The sequence below is a fragment of the Dermacentor variabilis genome, chromosome 5, assembly GCF_050947875.1.
Source record: "Dermacentor variabilis isolate Ectoservices chromosome 5, ASM5094787v1, whole genome shotgun sequence".
NCBI classification, from domain to species: Eukaryota; Metazoa; Arthropoda; class Arachnida; order Ixodida; family Ixodidae; genus Dermacentor; species Dermacentor variabilis.
Genome location: NC_134572.1, coordinates 160163695 through 160185974, shown reverse-complemented (window position 1 = coordinate 160185974; position 22280 = coordinate 160163695).

Sequence of the window (22280 nt, the reverse complement as noted above, 5' to 3'; positions counted from 1 at the left end):
CATAATTTTTGCTTGTCCTTTTCTTTCTCTTAATTATTCCAATATTAATCGACCATCGTATCTCTTCACCTTTAATTATGCATCGTCAAGTGTACGCGATTTTCACTTTTATTCACGTATTGCCAAGTGTATGTAATGTGGTGGTTCGTACTATCTGCATTGCTTTTATTTGCCCTTATCTCATTTCTTTGTTCTTTTTTTGTTTGTTCCGTTATAGGAAATTCTCTTGAATTGATCGATGATATGTAATGTTCTTTGCGTACGGTTGATTGCGCTACTCACTGCCACCATGTAACACGGGGGCTAAGGGCACCTCAAGCTGCCTCATTGCAGCTTTTACCTTAGCCCCCGTCATTGTATTTTAGCAATGGAAACAAATGAAGAAAGAAAGAAAGAAAGAAAGCACTGTCCAAAAAGACGGCAGCAATCAAAAGTGCCAGCCGAGCCCAGCCGAGCCGCGCGCTGGCTCGGCTGTGCCGCTAGACGCGTCTACTTCTTCACAATCTCTCCCCGGACAAAAAGAGCCATCGTGGTGTCTTAAATATCGGGAGGCAGAGGGTCGTAGTAGGGCTTGAGACGCGAGGCGTGGACAATGTCACGTCCACGCCGGCGCAAGCCTTCAGGTGGTGAGAGTGGCTCAATGAGAAAATTCACCGAGGATGTTTGCTCCAAGACTCGGTAAGGCCCTTCGAATTTTGGGACGAGTTTCGAGGAAAGCCCCGGCGTTTGGAAAGGGACAGACCACCACACAACAACGCCTGGAGCGTAGGTGGTGCTTGGAAGTGAGTCGGTGCGGTTTTCTTTCTGGCGCTGCTGTTGCTCTGCCGTAAAGGAGCGCGCTAGCTGGCGGCATTCTTCGGCTTGTCGGGCGACGTCGGACAAAGGTAGGCCCTCAGAGGCGTCAGCAGTATGGAAGGGGCGTGTCGATGGTATGCGTAGGCTCGCGGCCATACAGAAGGAAGAAAGGTGAAAATCCAGTAGTGGCCTGGATCGCGGTGTTGTACGCGAACGTGATGAATGGAAGAATGCTGTTACCATGATCAGATGCCACGTACATCGAGAGCATATCACCAAGTGTGCGGTTAAATTGCTCTGTGGGGCCTTTAGTCTGGGGATGGTATGCCGTGCTTGTCCGACGAATAATACGGCATTCCAAAAGCAAACTTTCGACGACTTCGGAGAGGAAGGCGCGACCTCGATCGCTGAGGAGTTCTCTAGGTGCGCCGTGTCGAAGCACGAAGCGATGTAGGACGAAAGAGGCTACATCCTGCGCTGTAGCACTTGGTAAAGCAGCAGTTTCAGCGTAGCGTGTCAAATGATCAATAGCAACTACGACCCACCGATTGCCGTCTGGCGGCATAGGAGGCGGGCCGTATAGGTCGATGCCGACGCGATCAAAGGGTGTGGCAGGGCACGCGAGCGGCTGAAAGGCACCAGACGGGCGTAAAGGCGGCGATTTGTGGCGTTGACAGTCAAGACAGCACAGAACAAACTTTTGTTCAACGTTGTACATGCCGCGCCAGTAGTAGCGGTGGCGAATTCGTTCGTACGTCTTGAAGACTCCGGCGTGGCCACACTGCGGATCGTTGTGGAAAGAGGCACATATTTGCGGGGAATCACCAGAAGCCACCGACGGCCTTCAGGAGTGTAATTGCGTCCGTGGAGCAGCTGGTCATGAATGGCGAAATGAACTGCTTGGCGTCGGAGGTTTCGGGATACAGGGATGGTCGATGATCCAGATAGGTAGTCGAAAAGAGAAGCGATCCACGGGTCACGACGTTGTGCGGTGGCAAAGGAGTCCATGTCGAGAGATGACACCGAGTGCACGGAAGTTGTTCCGCAGGCCGAGTCTGGAGGTAAAGGTGGACGAGACAGGGCGTCTGCGTCGGAGTGTGTGCGTCCGCTGCGGTATACGACGCGAGTATCGTACTCCTGGATGCGTAGTTCCCAACGGGCTAGGCGGCCAGTGGGATCTTTCAAGTATTCGAGCCAACAAAGCACGTGGTGATCTGTGACCAAGTCGAATTGGCGCCCGTACAGGTATGGTGAGAACTTGCCAAGTGCCCATACTAAGGCCAAGCACTCTTTTTGGTCACTGTGTATTTGGCCTCAGGCTTCGTCAGCGTACGACTCGCATATGCGACTGCGTATTCGAGGTAGCCGGGCTTTCTTTGGGCGAGGACGCCGCCGAGACCGACCCCGCTGGCATCTGTATGTACTTCAGTTGCAGCTGACGGGTCGAAATGGCGCGGCCGCCGGAAATAGAGAGTTTCGTCGCGAATCGTCGCAATGTTGATCAGCGATGGCAGGAGCCCCGTTCTTCGTCCCGTGCTCGTTACAGGTCACCATCACCAAGCCAAGCCTTACTCGCGGCGCTGCGAGCCCGGCGGGTCGAGAAAACTGAGTTCAGCGACCTCCGGAGGTGAGGCCGCTGACGACGACCGTACGCAAGATGCTCCACTACGACGACAACGACGAAAACAGAACAACGCAGACGTACAGACGGAGTCAAACACCTTACCGAGAGGTAGTAACGTCGAACATTCCCGTCACCATAGACGACGAAGAAATAACGGCGTTAATCTACACTGGAGCGGACACCTCAGTTATGAGCATGGACCTTGCCTGCAAGCTGAAGAAAGTTTCTACCGAGTGGACTGGGTCGCAGATTCGCACTGCAGGCGGCCATCTGCTAACCCCGGTAGGAAGATGCACAGCTCGAGTGAGCATTCATGGGTTTACGTACCTCGGAGATTTCGTTATCCTCCCGAGCTGTTCGAGGGACCTAATTCTGGGAATGGACTTTCAACAAGCTAATGGAGCTGTGATTAACTTACAAACGTCGCGGTAACGTTTTCGAGAGCGCAGGCCTTAGCAGGGAGCAGCACTGACGACACGTATGTCAACGCCTTTAGGATTGTTGACGAGAACATCGCGGTGCCGCCAAGGAGCAGCGTAGTGACCCTCGTGACTTGCGACGCATTCGACGGCTATGAGGGTATTGCCGAGGCAAATATCCCGCTGCTGCTAGAAAGACACATCTGCATCGCCTGGGGCCTTGTTCGAATACAGCATAAGTGCTCGCAAGTTTTGTTGAGAAACTTATTCAGTCATGAGTATCAGCACGTCCCTCAAGGTACAGCTGTGGCATTCCTGAACGACATTGCTGGCTTCTCCGACATCGGCACGTTACAAGTGACTTCACCGGATGCAACAACTCACGCAGTCTGAATACCCGCGTCCACATTAATGCTGACTTAGCAGATGTACAGAAGGATCAGCTGCTGGGCCTACTGACAGAATTCTCCGGCTGTTTTTCCACGGAATCCAATGTCCAGCGCACTTACGTTACGCAATACCGCATCGTTACAGAGGAGTCGGCGCGGCCTGTTCGCCACATCCGTATCGCGTGTCACCTATGAAGCGGGAGGCGATTAAGCGTCAAGTTCAAGAAATGCGAAATGATGACGTCATCCAGCCGTCGACAAGTCCGTGGGCATCGCCTGTCGTACTAGTAAAAAAGAAAGACAACACACTCCGCTTCTGCGTTGACTACAGACGGCTTAACCGAGTCATCAAAAGCGACGTTTATCCCCTGCCACGGATCGATGACTCTTTGGACCGTCTGCGTCATGCTCAGTTCTTTACTCCGTTAGACCTAAAGTCAGGCTACTGGCAAATCGAAGTGCACGAGCGTGACCGTGAAAAAACCGCCTTCGAGACTCCCGATGGGCTGTATGAATTTAAGGTGCTGCCTTTCGGTCTCTGTTCCGCTCCTGCTACGTTCCAACGAATGATGGACACTGTACTCGTTGGACTAAAGTGGCAGACGTGTCTACTGTACCTAGACGACGTTGTTGTGTTTTCCAGTACTTTCGATGAACATCTCGCCCGGCTACGAATTGTCCTTACGGCAACACGCAAGGCCAACCTCACCATCAAGCCTGAAAAATGTTACTTTGGCTTCCAGGAACTCAAGTTTCTAGGCCACGTGGTCAGCTCCCAAGGAGTACGACCAGACCCAGAAAAAAGCTCGCTGTCATTGCCGACTTTCCTCATCCTAAAGACAAGAAGGCTGTTCAGCGGTTTTTGGGTCTCTGCGCTTACTACCGTCGTTTCGTTGAATGCTTCTCAAGGATTGCTGAACCTCTGAAGAGGCTGACGCGACAAGATGTGCCCTTTGCGTGGATGGAAGAACAAGAGCAGGCCTTTACCGAATTGCGCAAACGCCTTCAATGCGCTCCAGTACTGGTGCATTTCGATGACACCGCGACAAATGAAATTCACACACACGCAAGAAATGTAGGACCCGGAGTCATTCTGGTTCAATGGCAAGATGGCGCAGAACGTGTAATTGCGTACGCGAGCCGTAGTCTGACAAAAGCAGAAGCAAATTATTCAACGACCGAAAAAGAATGCTTAGCAGTCGTGTGGGCCACCAGCAAGTTCCGATGCTACTTATACGACCGGCCATTTCAAGCGATCAGCGATCACCACTCGCTCTGCTGGCTTGCCAATCTACGAGACCCGCCAGGTCGCCTCGCTCGTTGGAGCCTCCGCCTCCAGGAATACGACATAACTGTTGTCTACAGATCCGGCCATAAGCATAGAGACGCTGACTGCTTGTCACATTCTCCTATTCCCTTGACATCCTCCGACTTAGAGCTAGATTTGCCGTTTCTTGGTGTCGTCGACGTGGCGCGCATGGCTGACTATCAACGTGCAGACTCTGAGCTGCTTCCAGTCATCCGATATCTCGAGGGAGCTGACGTTGTTGTCCCACGCCCACTTTCACGAGGATTGACGTCGTACTGCCTGCGAAACGATGTCCTGTGCAAGACAAATTTCGAGAACAGCCAGGAAACGTTCCTTGTCGTCGTTCCGACGGCAATGCGCGAAGAAGTTTTACAGACGTGTCACGACGATCCCTGTGCCGGCCACTTAGGCTTCGCGAGGACATTAGCGGGCATACGGCAAAAAAAAAAAAACTATTAGACACACCTATTTTCGTCGGTTCAGCGCTATGTGCGAACGTGCCGTGACTGTCAGAGGCGTAAAGTTCCACCCGTCAAGCCTGCCGGCCTCCTTCAGCCTTTGGATCCGCCACCGGCGCCGTTCCAGCAAGTGGGAATGAACCTTCTTGGGCCGTTCCCCACGTCATCCTTGCAAAATAAGTGGTAATCGTGGCAACTGACTATTTAACTCGCTATGCGGAGACGAAAGCTGTGCCGCGGGGAACTGCTGCTGAAGTCGATCGCCAGCTTCTTCGTCCACAACATCGTGCTTCGCCACGGTGCACCCGCTGTACTCATTACTGACCGCGGTGCAGCGTTTACAGCGGAGTTATTGCAACAAGTCGTCGCACGGACGCACACCGACCACCGAAAGACCACAGCCTATCATCCCCAAACTAACGGCCTAACAGAGCGCCTAAACAGACATGCTCTCCATGTACATTGATGTGGAACACAAAACATGGGATGAGATTTTGCCATACGTCACGTTTGCTTACAATACCGCTGTGCAGGAGACCACCGAGTTTACACCATTCGAGCTTGTTTACGGACGTCGCGTTACAACCCCCTTAGGCGCCATGCTCCCGGTAGACCACGGAACCACAAGCAATGACACCACTGAAGATTTCGTCGAGAAAGCCGAGGAAGCTCGCCAGCTTGCTCGGAATCGCATCCGCACCCAGCAGAATACCGACGCCTACCGTCGCAACCGGACCCGACGGAATGTCCAGTACTTACCAGGCGACCGCATGTGGGTGTGGACACCTATCCGACACCGTGGGCTCTCAGAGAAATTGTTGCGCCGCTATTTCGGCCCGTATGAAGTTGTACGCCGCCTCAGTGATGTGAACTACGAGGTGGTGCATCAAAGCTTTGATCCTGGTTCGAACCAACGCCATCCCCGTGCGGAAGTCGTCCACGTAATACGGATGAAGCCGTACTACGCACGCAAGGGATAAGCAACCCTCACAAACCGCTTCAGCATTGTGTACATTCCTGCATGTTTTTTTTTTTGTCTTTTCATGTTGGGGGGCGGGGCACTCTTGCCCATAGTGCGCGCCCGCTGCCCTTGCAGCGACCGGGCCGGTCGCTTTTGAGAGGGGAGCAATGACGCGAAATAAGTTTGCACGTGATGACACGGGACCCTTAAGGCGAGAACGACGAAGTTTGTGGTTGCGCGCGCGCTCACCGAGGACCAGCCATCGCTAAAGGCAGACGTTTTTTTGCCAATTTGTCGGTGGTAAACTCTTTTTGTTGTAATAGCTGGGTGACAATATACCTAGGTCAATTAATCACAGGGAACCCTGATCACGAGAAGAAAACTCATAGAAGAATAAAAATGAGTTTGATCGCATACAGCAGACATTGCGAGCTCCTGACTAGAAGCTTATCATTATCATTGAAAAGTAAGGTGTACAATCAGGGCATTTTACCAGTGCTGACACATGGGGCAGAGACTTGGATACTGACAAAGAAGCTTGAGAACAAGTTAAGGACAGCGCAAGGAGCGATGGAACCAAGGTTGCTAGGCATAACGTTAAGATATAGAACGAGAGCGATTTGGATCAGAAAGCAAACGGGTATAAACGATATTCTAATTGCCATCAAGAGGGAGAAATGGGGCTGGGCAGGTCATGTAATGCGCAGGTTAGACAACCGTTGGACCATTATGGTTACAGAATGGGTACAAAGAGAAGGGAAACGTAATCGAGGACGACAGAAGACTAGGTGGAGCTATGAAATTAGGAAATTCGCGGGCGCTAGTTGGAATTGGTTGGCGCAGGACAGCGGTAATTGGAAATCGCCTTCGTACTGCAGTGGACATAAAACAGGCTCCTTGCTTGCCTCGTTGCTTGCATGCTTGCTTGCTTCTGCTGCAGCTACTGGTGGTGGTGGTGCTGGTGTTGGTGGTGGTGGTGGTGGTGATGATGATGATGATGATGATGATGATGCTTTGCATAATGTTTTTAGGCATAGCCTGCTAATCGAATGGACCTGCGTGCATAACCCCCAGAAAACAGTTTCTTTCCTTTCGTAACAGCTTATCTGCATCAGCAACGGTGGATTCTGGAGTATCACACATCTCGGTGTTGTAAACCGCGGGATATTGTAAGTCAAGCGAGCTGGCAATCGCTGGCAAACGGTACATAGGCCTATCTTGCAGGCCGTCGGAACCGAGGCCGAAGGCCCTTGTGACCCGTCCGCAGCAGGGAATAAAGCATCTATATTCGTCAACACAGTCCACTTCTGCACATTTATGTCGCTCATAAGTGACAATACAATTAATCTTCCCGACGCCGCTGGTAGCGATGAGAAGACACGTTAGACAGGCGAGCCGCTTTGCTGAGACCATTGCATCGGTGGCAGCGCTGACTGCTTGCGAATCAAAATCACGCCAACGATTTACCATATCGCGCAACCTTTTATAACATGCACACTTTCAAGGTCACTTGATGAGTTATTTCGTGTCCGAAACAAATTTAAACCGATTTTTATGTCCTCTTTAGCGGCGAAAAGGGTCAGCGTCACGACCAGGGAGAAAAATTAAGACACCTGTTGGATCGGAGCGGCGAGCAACTTGCACGCAGGCCTCGCACCGACGGCAGCGCAAACTCGTGACGTAGCGTTTCCTCGGTGGTTTACATACCTTTCTTGATGTCGATGTCGCGAGGTGCTGCGTTTTGCGGTTGGCTGCGAGGACGAACTTTAAAATTGATTTTAAATATGTTCTAAGCTGCATTCGCCGTTAATATATTGCAGACGATGTGTGTGCGTCCACATAAATCGATCTCGCACGTTAACCCGACTTCGAAATTTTCTGCAGTATACTCCTTTAAAATCGCGGAAACTGGTGACTACTCAGCGCGGGTTTCGGGCAGCAAATACGAGCGCTGAATTCGAAGTGCGTTGAGTTCCTAGACTTTATCACGCGACGGGGAAGCACGAAAGTGTCTGCTGAAAACAAAGAAAATTTATTTATTTACCGCATTTATTTAATGCGAGATCATTACGTGGCTCTTGAGGCGGATAATCCGGCATTGCCGTGACTGCGCCATGGTTAAAGAACCTTTTACCGTTCGATGGAACTCGAACCTACGACGCTTGTTCAAAATTAAAGCACAGTTCTTTAAAGTCGAGTTAATTAAAGCACTTGCACCCACGATCTTTGGTAGGAGTCGAACCCACGATCTACGGTGGTCAATAAGGTGAAGTTAATTAACGTAGTGTTAAGGCACTCTAACCCACGCCATTTGGTGGGAGTCGAAGTCGAGCGCACGAACCCCAGCAGGTCAAAATTATTCCGGAACTGTTCACGGCCCCTTAGAACCCACTATTGAGTTTGGGGGTTCTTTTCATTTTTTCTTTTCATTTCTTTTTTCATTTTTTTTATTTCAGGTACTCATGACAAACGCGGGCGCTGAATTCGAAGTGCGTTGAGTTCCTTGACTTTATGAGGCGACAGGGGAGCATGAAGGTCTTTGATGAAAATAGAGAATAAAACGAAATAAATGTAGGCTCTGTGGTTCGGTATTGTGCGATAAGGCTCAATGCCCAAATTCAAGCACAAAGGCTGCATCTAGCACAAAGGCTGCCAACAGTTTGTTTCCTTTCGTAACAGCTTAACGGTGGATTCTGGAGCACCTCAATGCTCGGTGTTAGGGCCACTTTTGAGCCTCCTATACATCGTTGAAATTGCACGAGGTATTGCAGTTCATATTAAACTTTCTGCCATCGATTGTGTTTCGAATTCCGAAATTCATGCCAAATCAAATCAAGTATTCCTGAGCTGTGCCCTTCAGTAAATTGCTCCTTGGTATCGAGAATCAAAGATGGTGATAAACGTTGAAGGAACGGTTTTGATGATAAGAAAACATTTTAAAACATTTACGCTTTGATTACAGGATTATTAACACTTTCCTCTCTGAAGTTAGTAATTGTAAATATTTAGGGCTTTGGATTTCGAACGATCCCAAGTGGAATACTCATATTAACTCTGTCAATGCAAGTGCGAGCCTAAACTCTTTTTCCGCAGGCGAGCACTTAAGCTTCCCTCCCCTTCTGTTCACCTCTTCACTTACATATCCGTTGTGCCGCCCAGTTTAGATTACGCTGCAATGATATGGGACCATTTTACAAAAACTAACACCGCCCAACTAGAGCAGCTACAAAAAAGAGCCGTGTGTTTTTATTTAACACATTTACGAGACGTTCAGTTACTGAACTTTTAAAAAGGGCTAATCTTTCTTCTCTGGCATAAAGAAATTGTTCTTCGTGACTGAAATTCTTATATCTACTGATAAAGGGCCATTGCAAGATTGGCATAACAAAAATCGTATCCATCTCGTCCGGATACACTACCCGGCGAAGGCAGAATTTCACTATACCTCCCTTCTCCTCACGTAGCAACTCGTTCAGGTATACATTCTTCCAGCGTACAATAGCGGACTGGAACCAGCTAAAAAATAACGTCATCTCTGCGCCAACATGACCTTCCTTCTTATCATGTATACAATGATGTTATTTTGTTTGTATCATGTTTCTAGTGACAGTGTTTTACTTCAGAATCAGAGTCAGAATCAGTTTTATTTTCCTGAAGGAAAAATTGACCCCAGAGAAAGCTGCTCATTGAGCAGCTGTGTCGTCGTTCGTTAGCATACTATGGCCAAAGCTGCTCGGACTATTACGTCACATTTACTGGCCATCAGGCGAGATAAACCCATGGATATGAACTCATTTTCTCAGAAATAAGCGCTCAATGAAGCGCTGACGTCATCCTGAACAAGATCAACAAGCGCCGTAGAGGTCGATCTTATGTTGAAACTATTCGCAAGCTTAGTTTTGTGTTTCGAAATTTTTTTAGGGGGGGGGGGGAGGGATGTTCTTTTATACCGTAGAAACGTCCCTTGGACGTCTTTGATGTGAGCACGCTAACCATTACGCTACCACCTATATACTGTCACCTAGTAGTGATGTGAAGAACAAAACACTTCCAAAAGAGTTAGTCACGAATCTAGCTCAGCATCAGGTGAGGTTGCGCTGAAAGACACTCAAAGCACATCGATGGCTGCGCGCTATGTAATGCTTCCTCTGAATCTGATCTATGGATCAAGGCATCGGTTCATCGGATTGAATATAGAAGAGAATAGAATTTAGTGATAGGAAAGACAGAGAGGTCGACCTGAGCTAGTGCGCTCTAGTCTGCTACTCTGCACTGGGGAAGAGGGAAGGGGATTGACAGTACTGGGATGGATGATGATGATAAGAGAAGTGGTGAGTGCTTATGTACATGAGACAGTTGTCTTGCTAGAGCCGCTCGTCGAGCTTGGTGTTCGGCAGAAACTTCAACAACACTTTAGTTGCACGCATTGAAATTGCAGTGTCAGGCCATGGGCCGAGGATAGCTTTCTCCGACAGCGGTTGCCTGCGAACGCTGGCTAGGGAGCTTTCTAACATCCTTCACTCCAGCATATATGCTGGGCAGTCGCACAGTACGTGTTGCAGTGTTTCAGGCATCTGGCAGTGTCATGCGCTTTGCTGGTTATGCTCATTGAAAGACCCTACAGGAAGACTTGGTCGCTGGGCCTTACGCCTCCAAGAACATTCGTTCTCTGTCACCTACAAATCTGGCCGACTACACAAGGACGCTGACTGCCTGTCTCGCTGCCCGGTAGACGAGTCAGACGGCGCCGACAGTAGTACTGCCGACGGCATTTTCTCTGTGTCTGCCTTCGCTAACATCGCCGATGAGCAATACCGAGACCTATCGCTGCGAGCACTCATCGAGCCTTTGCGCTCTACACCTACCGACACATCCTTTCGCCGATATGTCCTCCAGGGCGGCATTCTGTACCGAAGGAACTTCCTCCCTGATGGTCCTGACCTTCTTCTTGTCGTGCCAAAACATCTACGACAGACTGCGCTCTTTGAAATGCATGACGCACCCACTGCTGGACATCTTGGGGTAACCCGCACGCACGACCGCGTCCGCCGCCGCTTCTATTGGCCTGGTCTCGCTCGCTCCGTCCGACGCTATGTTGCTGCCTGTGATCTCTGCCAGCGTCGGAAAACACCTCAGGTGCTACCTTCCGGTCATCCACAGCCGATCACCGTCCCTGTGGAACCGTTCTTTCGTGTTAGATTAGACCTCCTCGGTCCCTTTCCCACGTCATCCTCTGGAGACAAATGGGTAGCCGTCGCAACTGATTACGTCACCCGATACGCTATCACGCGAGCTCTGCCTACCAGTTGTGCCACTGACGTCGCGGACTTTCTCTTGCGCGACATTATCTTAGTGCATGGCGCCCCGCGACTAACTTCCTCTCGAAAGTTATCGCCGACATTGTGCGTTCCTGCTCTATTGAACACAAGCTGACTACCTCATACCATCCTCAAACCAATGGCCTGACAGAGCGGTTAAACCGTACTCTTACCGACGTGCTGTCCAAGTACGTTTCGAAGGACCAGCACGACTGGGACGTTGACCTTCCTTACGTCACATTTGCTTATAATTCTTCCCGGCACGACACCGCCGGATTTTCTCCATTTTATCTACTTTACGGTCGCGAACCAACCTTGCCCCTTGACACGGTACTTCCTCCTGCTGCGATCTCAACAACCGAGTATGCGCGCGACGCCATCGCCCTCGCCGACCATGCACGCCAGCTTGCCCGTGCTCGACTGACGGACTCGCAAACCACGCAGCAGCGTCAGTACAACGCCCGCCACCGTGACGTACAGTTTTCGCCTGGTGCACTGGTGCTCCTGTCGTCGCCCTCTCGTCACGTCGGACTTTCAGAAAAGCTCCCTTCGCGGTACACAGTGCCCTACCGCGTGCTGCGCCAGGTGACGCCTGTGACGTACGAAATTGCTCCTGTGAGCACAACCTCGTCATCTACTGTAGCATCTCGTGATGTCGTGCACGTCAGTAGGCTCAAGACCTACTACACTGCTTCAGACTCCGGCCTTTAGTCGCTCCGGGACGGCGCATTTGCCGCCGGGGGTAGTGCTACGGGATAGTATTTCCAATGACGAAGAGCCGAGCAGTAAGAAGACGACGACGACGATTAGAAGCGAGCGCGGGCTGTTCCCTCTTGGCCAAGCGCGGCATATTTTCTTGTAAATATACTTGTACATAGCTTTTCGTCTGCGTCTTCCTACGTAACAATATGTAGACATTTTGTAGGGGCGTCGGTGGATAGGACTGGCATCGCCACTGAGTATGCGATGTGTGGCTATAGAAGCCTGGCCCAAAGGCTGATTGCCGAAGTCGAATATATTGCGAGAGGTACAGGGATCGATCCCCGCCGCTCCACCGCTTGCGAGGCAGCTGTTAAACCTCGACGCTTTATTCCGCAGGGTCACGGAGTTAAGAGAATGACGCTGAGGATGACGATTAATTTATACAGATGAAGAAGATGAAGGGTAAATATAATGCTCACAATATATCCGGTTTTCTTCTGGTTATTTCCTTTTTTCCAAACAGAAAACTTTTACTTTTAAACACCAATGCTCAAATTGTTAACTCCCTTATTATTATTACGTTTTATGCACCTAATTTAACCACCCGATTCGTGGCCACTCCCCCACTGTGGGTATGTGCCACGGCCACTCAGGACAATAGCAACAACATCTCCTTGTGATACGAGAATGCACCGGAGGGCTTCAGTGTGGTCAGGCAGAAGGTCAGAGGCGATCACGCTGCTAATTTCGTGGCTGCTACAAGTTGACGACGTCGGCGTGCCGTTCTGAGGGAAGGCAGCATCCCATGCGAATGTCTCTACCTGGGCGTCTTGTAACGAGCAAAGGTGGGTCACGGATATCTCCTATGGGAGCATCCGCTTCCTGTAGCGGAACTTGACATACGGAATACCGGTTCGTTAGCTGTAATGGTGAGGACTTTGCAGAAAGCAGTGACACCGTGAGCTAGTAACACGCCAGTAAGGGGCATCACAGTGCAGTCGCCATCGGGAACAGCTGGCGAAATCACAAACAGACATATGTCATGGTTTTTAGACGGTAGGCGAACACTGTAGTACGCTGTAGACGAATCGGAGGTTGGCAATCAGGGTCAGAAAGTCAAGGTAGTTAAAGGTGAAAGACACAAGATGAGCAGTCGATCAGTGCGGAATGAGCAGAAAGAAGGTCCAGTCCAAGTACGAGGTCATGGGCCATTGTGCAAGGAATGTAAAAACGACAATCACTTGGTGACCGAGAACGCTAGCTCGGGCAGTGTACATTCCAAGGACAGCCACTGTCCCACCGTCAGTGACGCGTACAGCTAGGGTCGTGGGATAGAAAGAGAACAAAAGTAGGAGTTCCGCCTGAAGGACAAAGCATCGCTTGCGATAGCGAATGAGTAAACAGCTACAGGAAGTAGGCATAGCAGTTTTATCGGCAGTATAAACTTCGAAACATTCGCTTACTAACTAAATTAACAAGCATGGCGTTAGCGCGCACAGGCAAACATTTACACATCATTCTCGATGACCACGGAAACTCGTTGTCAAAACGCTGGTGTGAGGAAACGCGGCAGCAGCAGCGAGCGAACTGACCTTCGTGCTGTCCTCAAGGAACTGTGGTTGCAAAGGACTCTGTGTGAAGCGGAGAACGTCGAGCAGTACTGGACGGACTGGTGTAAGGGAAAATGGGTGAGACGATGGAGGGTTCCGTAGGATGCGGCAATTGTGAGTTGTATGCCCAGCACGGTCGCATCAGAAGCAGATGGGCTTATCCTCAGCTGTTCTTCGTTGATATGGATTCGGGAGGTAACGAGTTGCTTTCACGGAAGCAAGCGCACCACCACGATTATTCACGGTGCAGATAGCAGCAAATAGTCTCACACTTTCTTGGTGAACAACGGCCTGTATGAGTGAAACAGATGGCGTGGAGGTGTCGCAGGGCGGTGGTTTATAAGGAGCAGGATATGCGGCCTCGAGTTCGCGTAGAACGATGCGCGTCACCTTGTCAAACGTAGACGACTGACAAGGGGTTGCCTCGCAGGATGATGGTGAGCTGTTTACCAGAAGGGCTCCCGAAAAGGTTTCGAAGCTGTCGCTTGAAGGCGTCCCTGTTGGTGAGCTCTTTCTCGTGTGCCTGGAACCACGCACGTGGTGTTCCGGCAAAGTAGAAGATTGCATTAGCTAGCATGATGCTAGAGTCCCAGTGTTCTGACCAACGCGCTCGTAGATACTGAGCTATAGTCGTCAATGTTGAGACCATTTTGGCGGGAGAATGTGCCAGGATTACGGTCTTAGGCAATTGCGATATACGTCGTAGCCGGAACTGAAGTTGCTGGAGCCGCCGAAGTGTCATTACCGGGAGCCGTGGCCGAAAAGTGGATGGTACGGTAGTTGTGTAGGTCCGTGTCGAGGTACGGGGAACGTCCACCTCCACTGAAATGCTACACATGTATTGAAGAGGAGGACGAAAAAGACGGCTCTTGTGCGGCTGTGCACGCGATCAGCGTTCATGTATTGCCGGTTCAAGTAGACTGTGCCTAGTGCCTCGTAATTTAATCCACATATAACGTTTGGTGGAATGTGCTGCACTCCCCGACCTCATCCTGGAACTTCGCAGCCGAACTTTGACAACTGCTCCAGCCACTACCATGGCCTGGGCTCCCAGCAATCCCCTTGGAGCATCCGCCCCTCTTATCATGTGCGGTGCCGTCCAGCGGCAGCGGGACCCTCCCGTCTTTAGCGGGTCAGGAGAGACTGACGTCGAAGATTGGCTCTGTACCTACGAGCTCGTCAGTGATCACAACAAGTGGGATAAACCGACGAAGCCACGTACCGTCATCTTCTATCTTGCTGACGTAGCGAACCTCTGGTTCCACAATCATGAAAGGGAACTGCAAACCTGGTCCGCTTTCAAAACAGCATTCGCGGAAGTCTTCGGTCGCCCACCCTTGCGAAAACTCCTGGCTGAACAGCGCCTACGCCAGCGCGCTCAACAGCCCGGCGAGACTTACACCCGCTACATAGAGGATGTCGTGGATATTTGCGTCCGCGTCGATTCCACCATGAGTGAAGAAGACAAAGGGAAGCACATCCTCAAGGGCATCGAACACGACGCATTTAAAATGCTCCTGGCAGGAAACCCTACTTCTGTCGCTGCTGTCGTCACTGTTTGCCAGAGCTTCGATGAGCTGTGTCGACAAAGGGTCCTTGCGCGCAGCGCTGTTGCACCTGGCGACTCTCTCTCTCGGGCATCGCACTTCGCTCCAACTCCACGCCAGCAGCATCGCTCTCTGTTAAGATCAAAGATTTCATCCGTGAGGAGGTGGCGCGCCAACTGTCTATGCTGCCTCTCAACGATCGACCTCGCCAGCTTGACACATCTCTGGCTGCTCCCATTAGGCGGGCCAATCGCGAGGAACTTGCTGGGTCTTTACCTTTAGTTCAACCCTGCCCTCCCGTGGCTGCACCTCTGACCTATGCCGAAGTCGCCGCGTGACCTGCGCCGCCGACTTTAGCGTTTCCTACGCCAATGCGACTTCAAGCTGCACCTCCTCCCGCGTCGCCCCCAATTCCGTGTCGACGCCCAGTTCAGACCCCTTGGCGTACACGCGACAACCGACCCATATGCTTCGCTTGCGGTATCGCCGGCCATGTCGCGCGCTTCTGCCATCGTCGCATGCCACCTGCTAACGCTGCTGTCGCGACGCCTGGATATGGCTATTCCGATGATACTGCCGGGCATACGATGCTTCCCAACCCAGAGTTCTCGCCGCCTCCACGACGCCCTGTCAGCACCCATCGGTCGCCATCACCACGTCGTCGCTCGCTTTCCCCCTTACGTCGCCGCCTAGCTTAGTCACCTAGCGAGGGAAACTAGTTGCTGCAGTTCCGCAGGCACGAACTGCAAGCTTCGCGACTTCTACAAGACCTGCACAGTCGCCGCGCAATTTATTGGACGTTTTGGTCGAAGGAACCGCCGCAATTGAGCTTATTGACACTGGGGCTGCAGTTTCTATTATCGACGAAAAGCTTTGTCGTAACCTCCACAAAGTCACAACGCCGTTGTCTGGTATGCTTCTACGCGCCGCGTCTGCGCAGCATATAGCCCCGCTTGCTCAATGTACTGCAAGGGTGGTCATAGACGACATTGTCTATGTTGTTGAATTTTTCGTGCTGTCTTCATGTTCACATGACATAATTCTCAGCTGGGACTTCTTGTCTCACCATCGTGCCATCATCGACTGTGCCTGGGCAGAAGTGGCGCTTTTCCCGCTTGCCAATTTTCCGCTGCCTGATCCCTCTGAGGATAAAGCCTCCAAGCTCACCGTTTTATCCGATACGGACATACCACCCGAAATGTCTGTGCTTGTGCCAGTCGTTTGCTCTACCAGGCCAAACGCTACAGTACTTTTTACACGATCGCCTATTTTTCTACGTCGCGAGGCCCTACCTCTCCCGTTTGCTGTCCTCACCACTGTATCTGGATTAACCTCTATGCTTGTTTGTAACCCGTCTCACTACCATGTGACCTTACTGCGCGGCGAATCACTAGGGCGTGTTCAGCCCCTTGACCCGCTTCACATTCTCGACGCTTCCGACGACACGGCCTGTTATGAGCTCGACGCCCTCACTTTTCCCGTGCTGTGCATGTCATCATCATCGTCGTTGTCGTCGGACGTTCTTGAATCTGTCGTAGACGCCGATCTGCCACCTCCATGTCGCCACCAAGTCCTCGCGCTTCAGAATTTTCGCTCGTCGTTTGATTGTCAACAACGACCTCTGGGGCGTACGGCAACCGTCACTCACAGCGTCCACCGTGCTTCCCATCCTCCTTTACGCCAGCGACCGTACCGCGTGTCGGCAGCCGAGCGACAGATCATTAACGAGCAGGTCGACGATATGCTGCACCGTGGCGTCATTCGCCCTTCCCACAGTCCTTGGGCGTCTCCTGTAGTATTAGTGCGCAAGAAGAACGGGTCCATACGCTTCTGTGTGGATTACAGTCGACTCAATAAGATCACTCGTAAAGATGTCTATCCGCTGCCTCGGATAGATGACGCCCTCGACTCCTTACAAGGTGCGGAGTACTTCTCATCCTTGGATCTTCGCTCCGGCTATTGGCAAGTGCCGATGGCAGAAGATGACTGTGAGAAGACAGCTTTCATCGCGCCCGACGGCTTGTACGAATTTACCGTAATGCCATTCGGGCTCTGCAACGCGTCCGCTATATTCGAGCGTATGATGGACACCATCCTTCGTAACTACAAGTGGAAAAACATGTCTGTGCTACCTTGACGATATCGTGGTGTTTTCGCCGGATTTCCCGACGCACCTCGTTCGCTTGCGTGAGATCCTGACCCACCTCACCTCTGCTGGCCTCCAACTCAACATCAAAAAGTGCAGTTTTGCTGCCTGCTAGTTAACAATATTGGGACACATTGTATCGAAGGACGGTGTACTTCCTGACCCAGCCAAGCTTCGCGCGGTCGAAGAGTTTCCGATGCCCACTACTCTTAAGGAACTACGCAGCTTTATAGGGCTCTGCTCTTACTTTCGGCGTATTGTGCGCAATTTTGCAACTATCATCGCACCACTGACCAATTTGCTTACCGCTACCAACGGCATCTCCGCGTGGTCAACTTCCTGTGACGACGCCTTCAAGCAACTACGTCGACTACTCACTTCGCCACCGATTCTTCGACACTACGATCCCACAGCGCCTACAGAGGTACACACGGACGCCAGCGGCATCGGAATTGGTGCACTCCTTGCGCAACGGAAGGACGGCTATGACGAGTACGTCGTGGCGTATGCGAGCTGGACTTTAAAGAAGGCAGAAGCCAACTACTCTGTAACAGAAAAGGAGTGCTTGGTCATTATTTGGGCTCTCGTCAAATTTCGTCCATACCTATATGGTCGCCCTTCTTAGATTGTCACCGACCACCATTCCCTTTGCTGGCTGTCCTCGTTGAAGGATCCATCAGGTCGCCTAGGCCGGTGGGCACTTTGCCTACAAGAATACGACATCCGCGTTGTCTACCGAACGGGCACAAAGCACTGTGACGCCGATGCGCTTTCCCGATCACCGCTGCCCTCTGATGTGGCTTCAGTGTCTCTGCTCTTCGCATCCATGTCAGCCTTCAACGTCGCTGATATGCCGGAAGAGCAGCGTAAGGATCCCCTGCTTCCAACTGTGCTGAATTTCCTCCACGACCCATCCGCCACACCCTCTTCTCGAACACTTGGTCGCCAAGTCGCTCACTTTGCGGTACGCGACAACGTCCTTTACCGCAGAAATGATTTGCCTGGTGGTCGCAAACGGCTCCTCGTGATACCACGACACATGCGTTCTGACATATGCGCTTATTTTCATGCTGCTCCTCATAATGGTCACGCCGGCGTTCTGAAAACGTATACTCGGCTAAGGCAGTGTTTGTATTACTTATGTATCACGGCATGTATTACTTCGTCCGCCAGTACGTACGCGCTTGCACGCCGTGCCAACGACGTAAAATTCCACAGCGCCCTCCTGGTGAGCTACAGCCGCTGCCTGCTGCGTCTCAGCCCTTCGACCGCGTCGGCATAGACCTATACGGGCCACTTCCCTGCAGCTCCTCGGGTAACCGTTGGATAATTGTAGGTGTCGACCACTTGGCGCGCTACGCATCCAAAGACATCTTATTAAAGACATCCAAAGGCATCCAAAGACATCTAATTAAATTTATGTGGGCAGGGACTAGAAAATTAAATACACATAAAAAGTTAGTTTCCCTATTTGCTGTGAGGAACGAGCACAAAGGTAAAGAATTTGTTATAGTGTCTACCATCGATATCGACGAATTTAGTTTGCGTAAGGCTAACGCTGCAGCTACAGATTCAGCTAGAAATACGGATAAGTCCGGAATCCTGATTGAGAACGGCCAGTCTAGAGCAGCAACGAAAATGTTCATTCCAGATTTTCCTGCACAGTGTGAGGCGTCTCTCGCAATGACCATATTTATAACTAAACTCAATCAATGATCTTGTAATAGTCCGTTTAATATATCATCAGACAGAAATTTTGCGCTGTTGACGTAGATGTCGCCATAGCCGATTTGTAAACTTTCTCGCGCATCACAAATAGGTGGCACCTTCAAGGTACGTACATTTAAGACTATGAATCAATGTCTGTACACCGACCACCTCTGGTGTATAAAATTAAGGCCAGTGTACTCCGAAGAATAATGCAGGCTGGGACATGACAGTGGCATCCAATCTTCAAATAGAGGAATTCACACATATTTAAGCATGTTTGCACCGACAGTAAGCGAAATCTACACAATATTGTGGGTAACCTGACTTCTTTATGTAGTAAATTATTGGCAACAACTTTCGGTAATCCACCGCACAGTCGCAGGGCTTCCCGCTCAAGCAGACCAAGGGGACGTAATCTAGAAGCTGGCGGAACAGAAACTAATACAGATTCAAATTCTAAAATGGACTCCACATACATTTAGTATATCATTAGAAGTGGGTCCCTCCGCATTCCCGGCCGACTATTGGATAGCTTACGTAGGGCAGGTCAACTGCTCTCAATCCTTTTATAACTATATCGTCAATATTGACACGTGTACTTCTTTATCGGATGACCACGATTCAATATTGACAATATCGCTGTTCTTTGAGTGTAACTTGCTTTTGAGGACACACGTTCGCCCAATAAAACGCTAGTTTCGTCATTCACAATTTTGCTGCCTTCTTCACGGTCACTACCACGTGAGAATATGGCTAAACGACCTGAGGGAACCGTCCTTGACTGCACCCAAATAGTTTACCGACTACACTTGAGGTATTGTCTCGAGACGGTAGCGTAGCGATATGTAAACGGGATTATTAAAAGCAAAAACCAATATCGAATACTTTCCAACTTTGAGCGAAAGGGCGATCTTGTTTAACCAGGTTTCTATGTCCTATAGGTAGTTCTCTAGTTGATAACAGAGAGTGAATATCCCTGTCTGTTGTGAAGAAAGCAATTTGATCTGCTTATACATCATAATGTTAAATAATCATGGCGAAGTGACATCTCCCTGAGGAACACCGCGCGATTGCTCATACTTGCTCGAAGAAAATCCTCTTAGAGAGCAGTAAAATTACCTCCTACCTCCTATTTAAAAATTCGCAAATTGTGAATTTTCGTTTTGTTCACACTTGATCTGACACAATGTGCGACAGCGTTCAAGCTCATTTTTTGACGTGAGCTTCACAGAATGCTCCGGGGCGAAGCGTAGAAGCTCCGTAATGTAAAGCTCTGGATCGCCGAATGCCGCTTGCGATTGTTCTACCGACACCAAAAAAAAAAAAAATATTGGTTCGCTTACAGTACTTTTCCCTGTTGCCTTTACTTACTTTCGCGTCCTTTCTGCCCGAGATAGCTTTGAAGACGTTGTCGGTAGTCAGTTACGCTTGCATCATCGCGTCGTCGTCAACTACGGCGCACTTTATGCCAGCCGGCGCACCCACTGATGCCTTTACAGCAATCAGCGCACGAGTCGAGCGATTTCCGGAGCAGTGCAGCGGGACAACTCCGACGTCGGCAAGCTTGTCGAGCGCGTCGCTAGCGCTGCCGTTAAGCAGAGCGCATTTCGGTGAAGCGTGCGTAGGGCAGTGGCGGCACCGCTACATGGCGTACATGGCACCGCGAGGCTAAACCAGCCTTCGGGGATGCCCAATTCATTCGTTGTACAGGTGAATTCGTTGTAGCATTCAAACTACGTGCGAAAAAAGTACAAATTCGGGGCAGGGGCATAATCAATCCTTCGTTATACAGCTCATTCGGCTGTGGACGCGTTTGTTGTAGGTGCGTTAGACTGTAGTTGTATGCTGGCTTCGCATTCGCGTTAACCACGACATAACAGACTAGAGCGCACCAGACCAGGTCGACCTCTTGTGTAAATAAAATATTTTCCTCTTGCCAGAATTTAAAGATTTCGGCATCCTAAAGAAGACCTCTGTTGAAAATCTCGCAGGCATGGTAAGTAAAACGTGTTATAGAAAAAAAAACTAAATTTTCATGAGACGGAAGGCTGCCACATACATCGAGAAAAACTGCTTCTTTGGTAAATATGCTTGCACGCCAGCAGCATATTCGTGGGTCACTATGTTCTAAAACACTGAAGTTATTCGCAAACTGTATGCCTATGTTCAGGTGAGAAGAAAGGTGTTTAGCCGAGGGGCCCGATTTTTATTAGTCACAAGAAGCCAACAAACACTGACACCAAGGACAACATAGGATAAACTACTCGTGCTTAATAAATTAAATAAACAAACGATAAATTAATGGAAATGAAAGTGGATGAAAAAACAACTTGCCGCTGGTGCGGAACCATCCCACAGCCTTCTTATGATGTCCAGGCGAGCAATTTGGAGTAGCCGTGTTTGTTCGTATCTCCAAACGCGGTTTAACATATCATTTCAGGCTGCATGCAACCTCACACAGTGATTCTTTTTCATTGTACCTTTCCGAGGCTCTCTCTCTCTGTCTGTCTGTCTCTCTCTCTCTTTCTCTCTCTCTCTCTCTCTTTTTTACTACGGGCATCATCTTTTGAGAAGCAACGGGCCAACACGAAAGAAAAATATTGCAGGAACTGGAACTGCAGATAGAAAAAAAAATGTACACAGTATCATACTAGTCAGAAAGAAATTGATATTGTGACACCCTTACGTGGGTATAGTGGGTTTACGCCTCCACAAACAGTATGGGGGGCATGCAAGAGAGGTGAACGAGGAAGACGACGTGCGGCTGGCTAGCTGAATCTCGACAGGCGCTCAGCTGGCCAAGGCCATTGCGTCTGACTCTACCCGGCTTGACAATAAACGCCTTTCGTGGGCGTAACAAGGTGGTGGAGGTGCGGAGTGTAGTAGAGCAGTGGGCCGTGAACTCACTGCGCACGTAAGAGTATCACAATATAGACGCGTTCAACAAGAAATTTACCAAGATAGTTGCAAAGGCCGCATACAAAGGCAGGTGCCAGATATAAGAATACACGAAACTAGCAAGTTTCGGCGAGCTATAAAGGAACTTAATAATAAAGAAATGACAGAACATTAACGTTTTAAGCAACGTACATCGGCCCTGGTACGAAGATTGAACCCGGGACCAGGAGAAATCTTTCTTCAACTTTGAACCCTTCTTTCTGGGGAATCCGAGCGAAATTAATTTGTAGCTTCATGCTACTTCTATAGTTGGACGACAATATTTACCTTTCATGAAAGCGGACTTTGTAACGAAATATCAACAACGCAAATCGTCAGAGGCCACTTCTTGCAA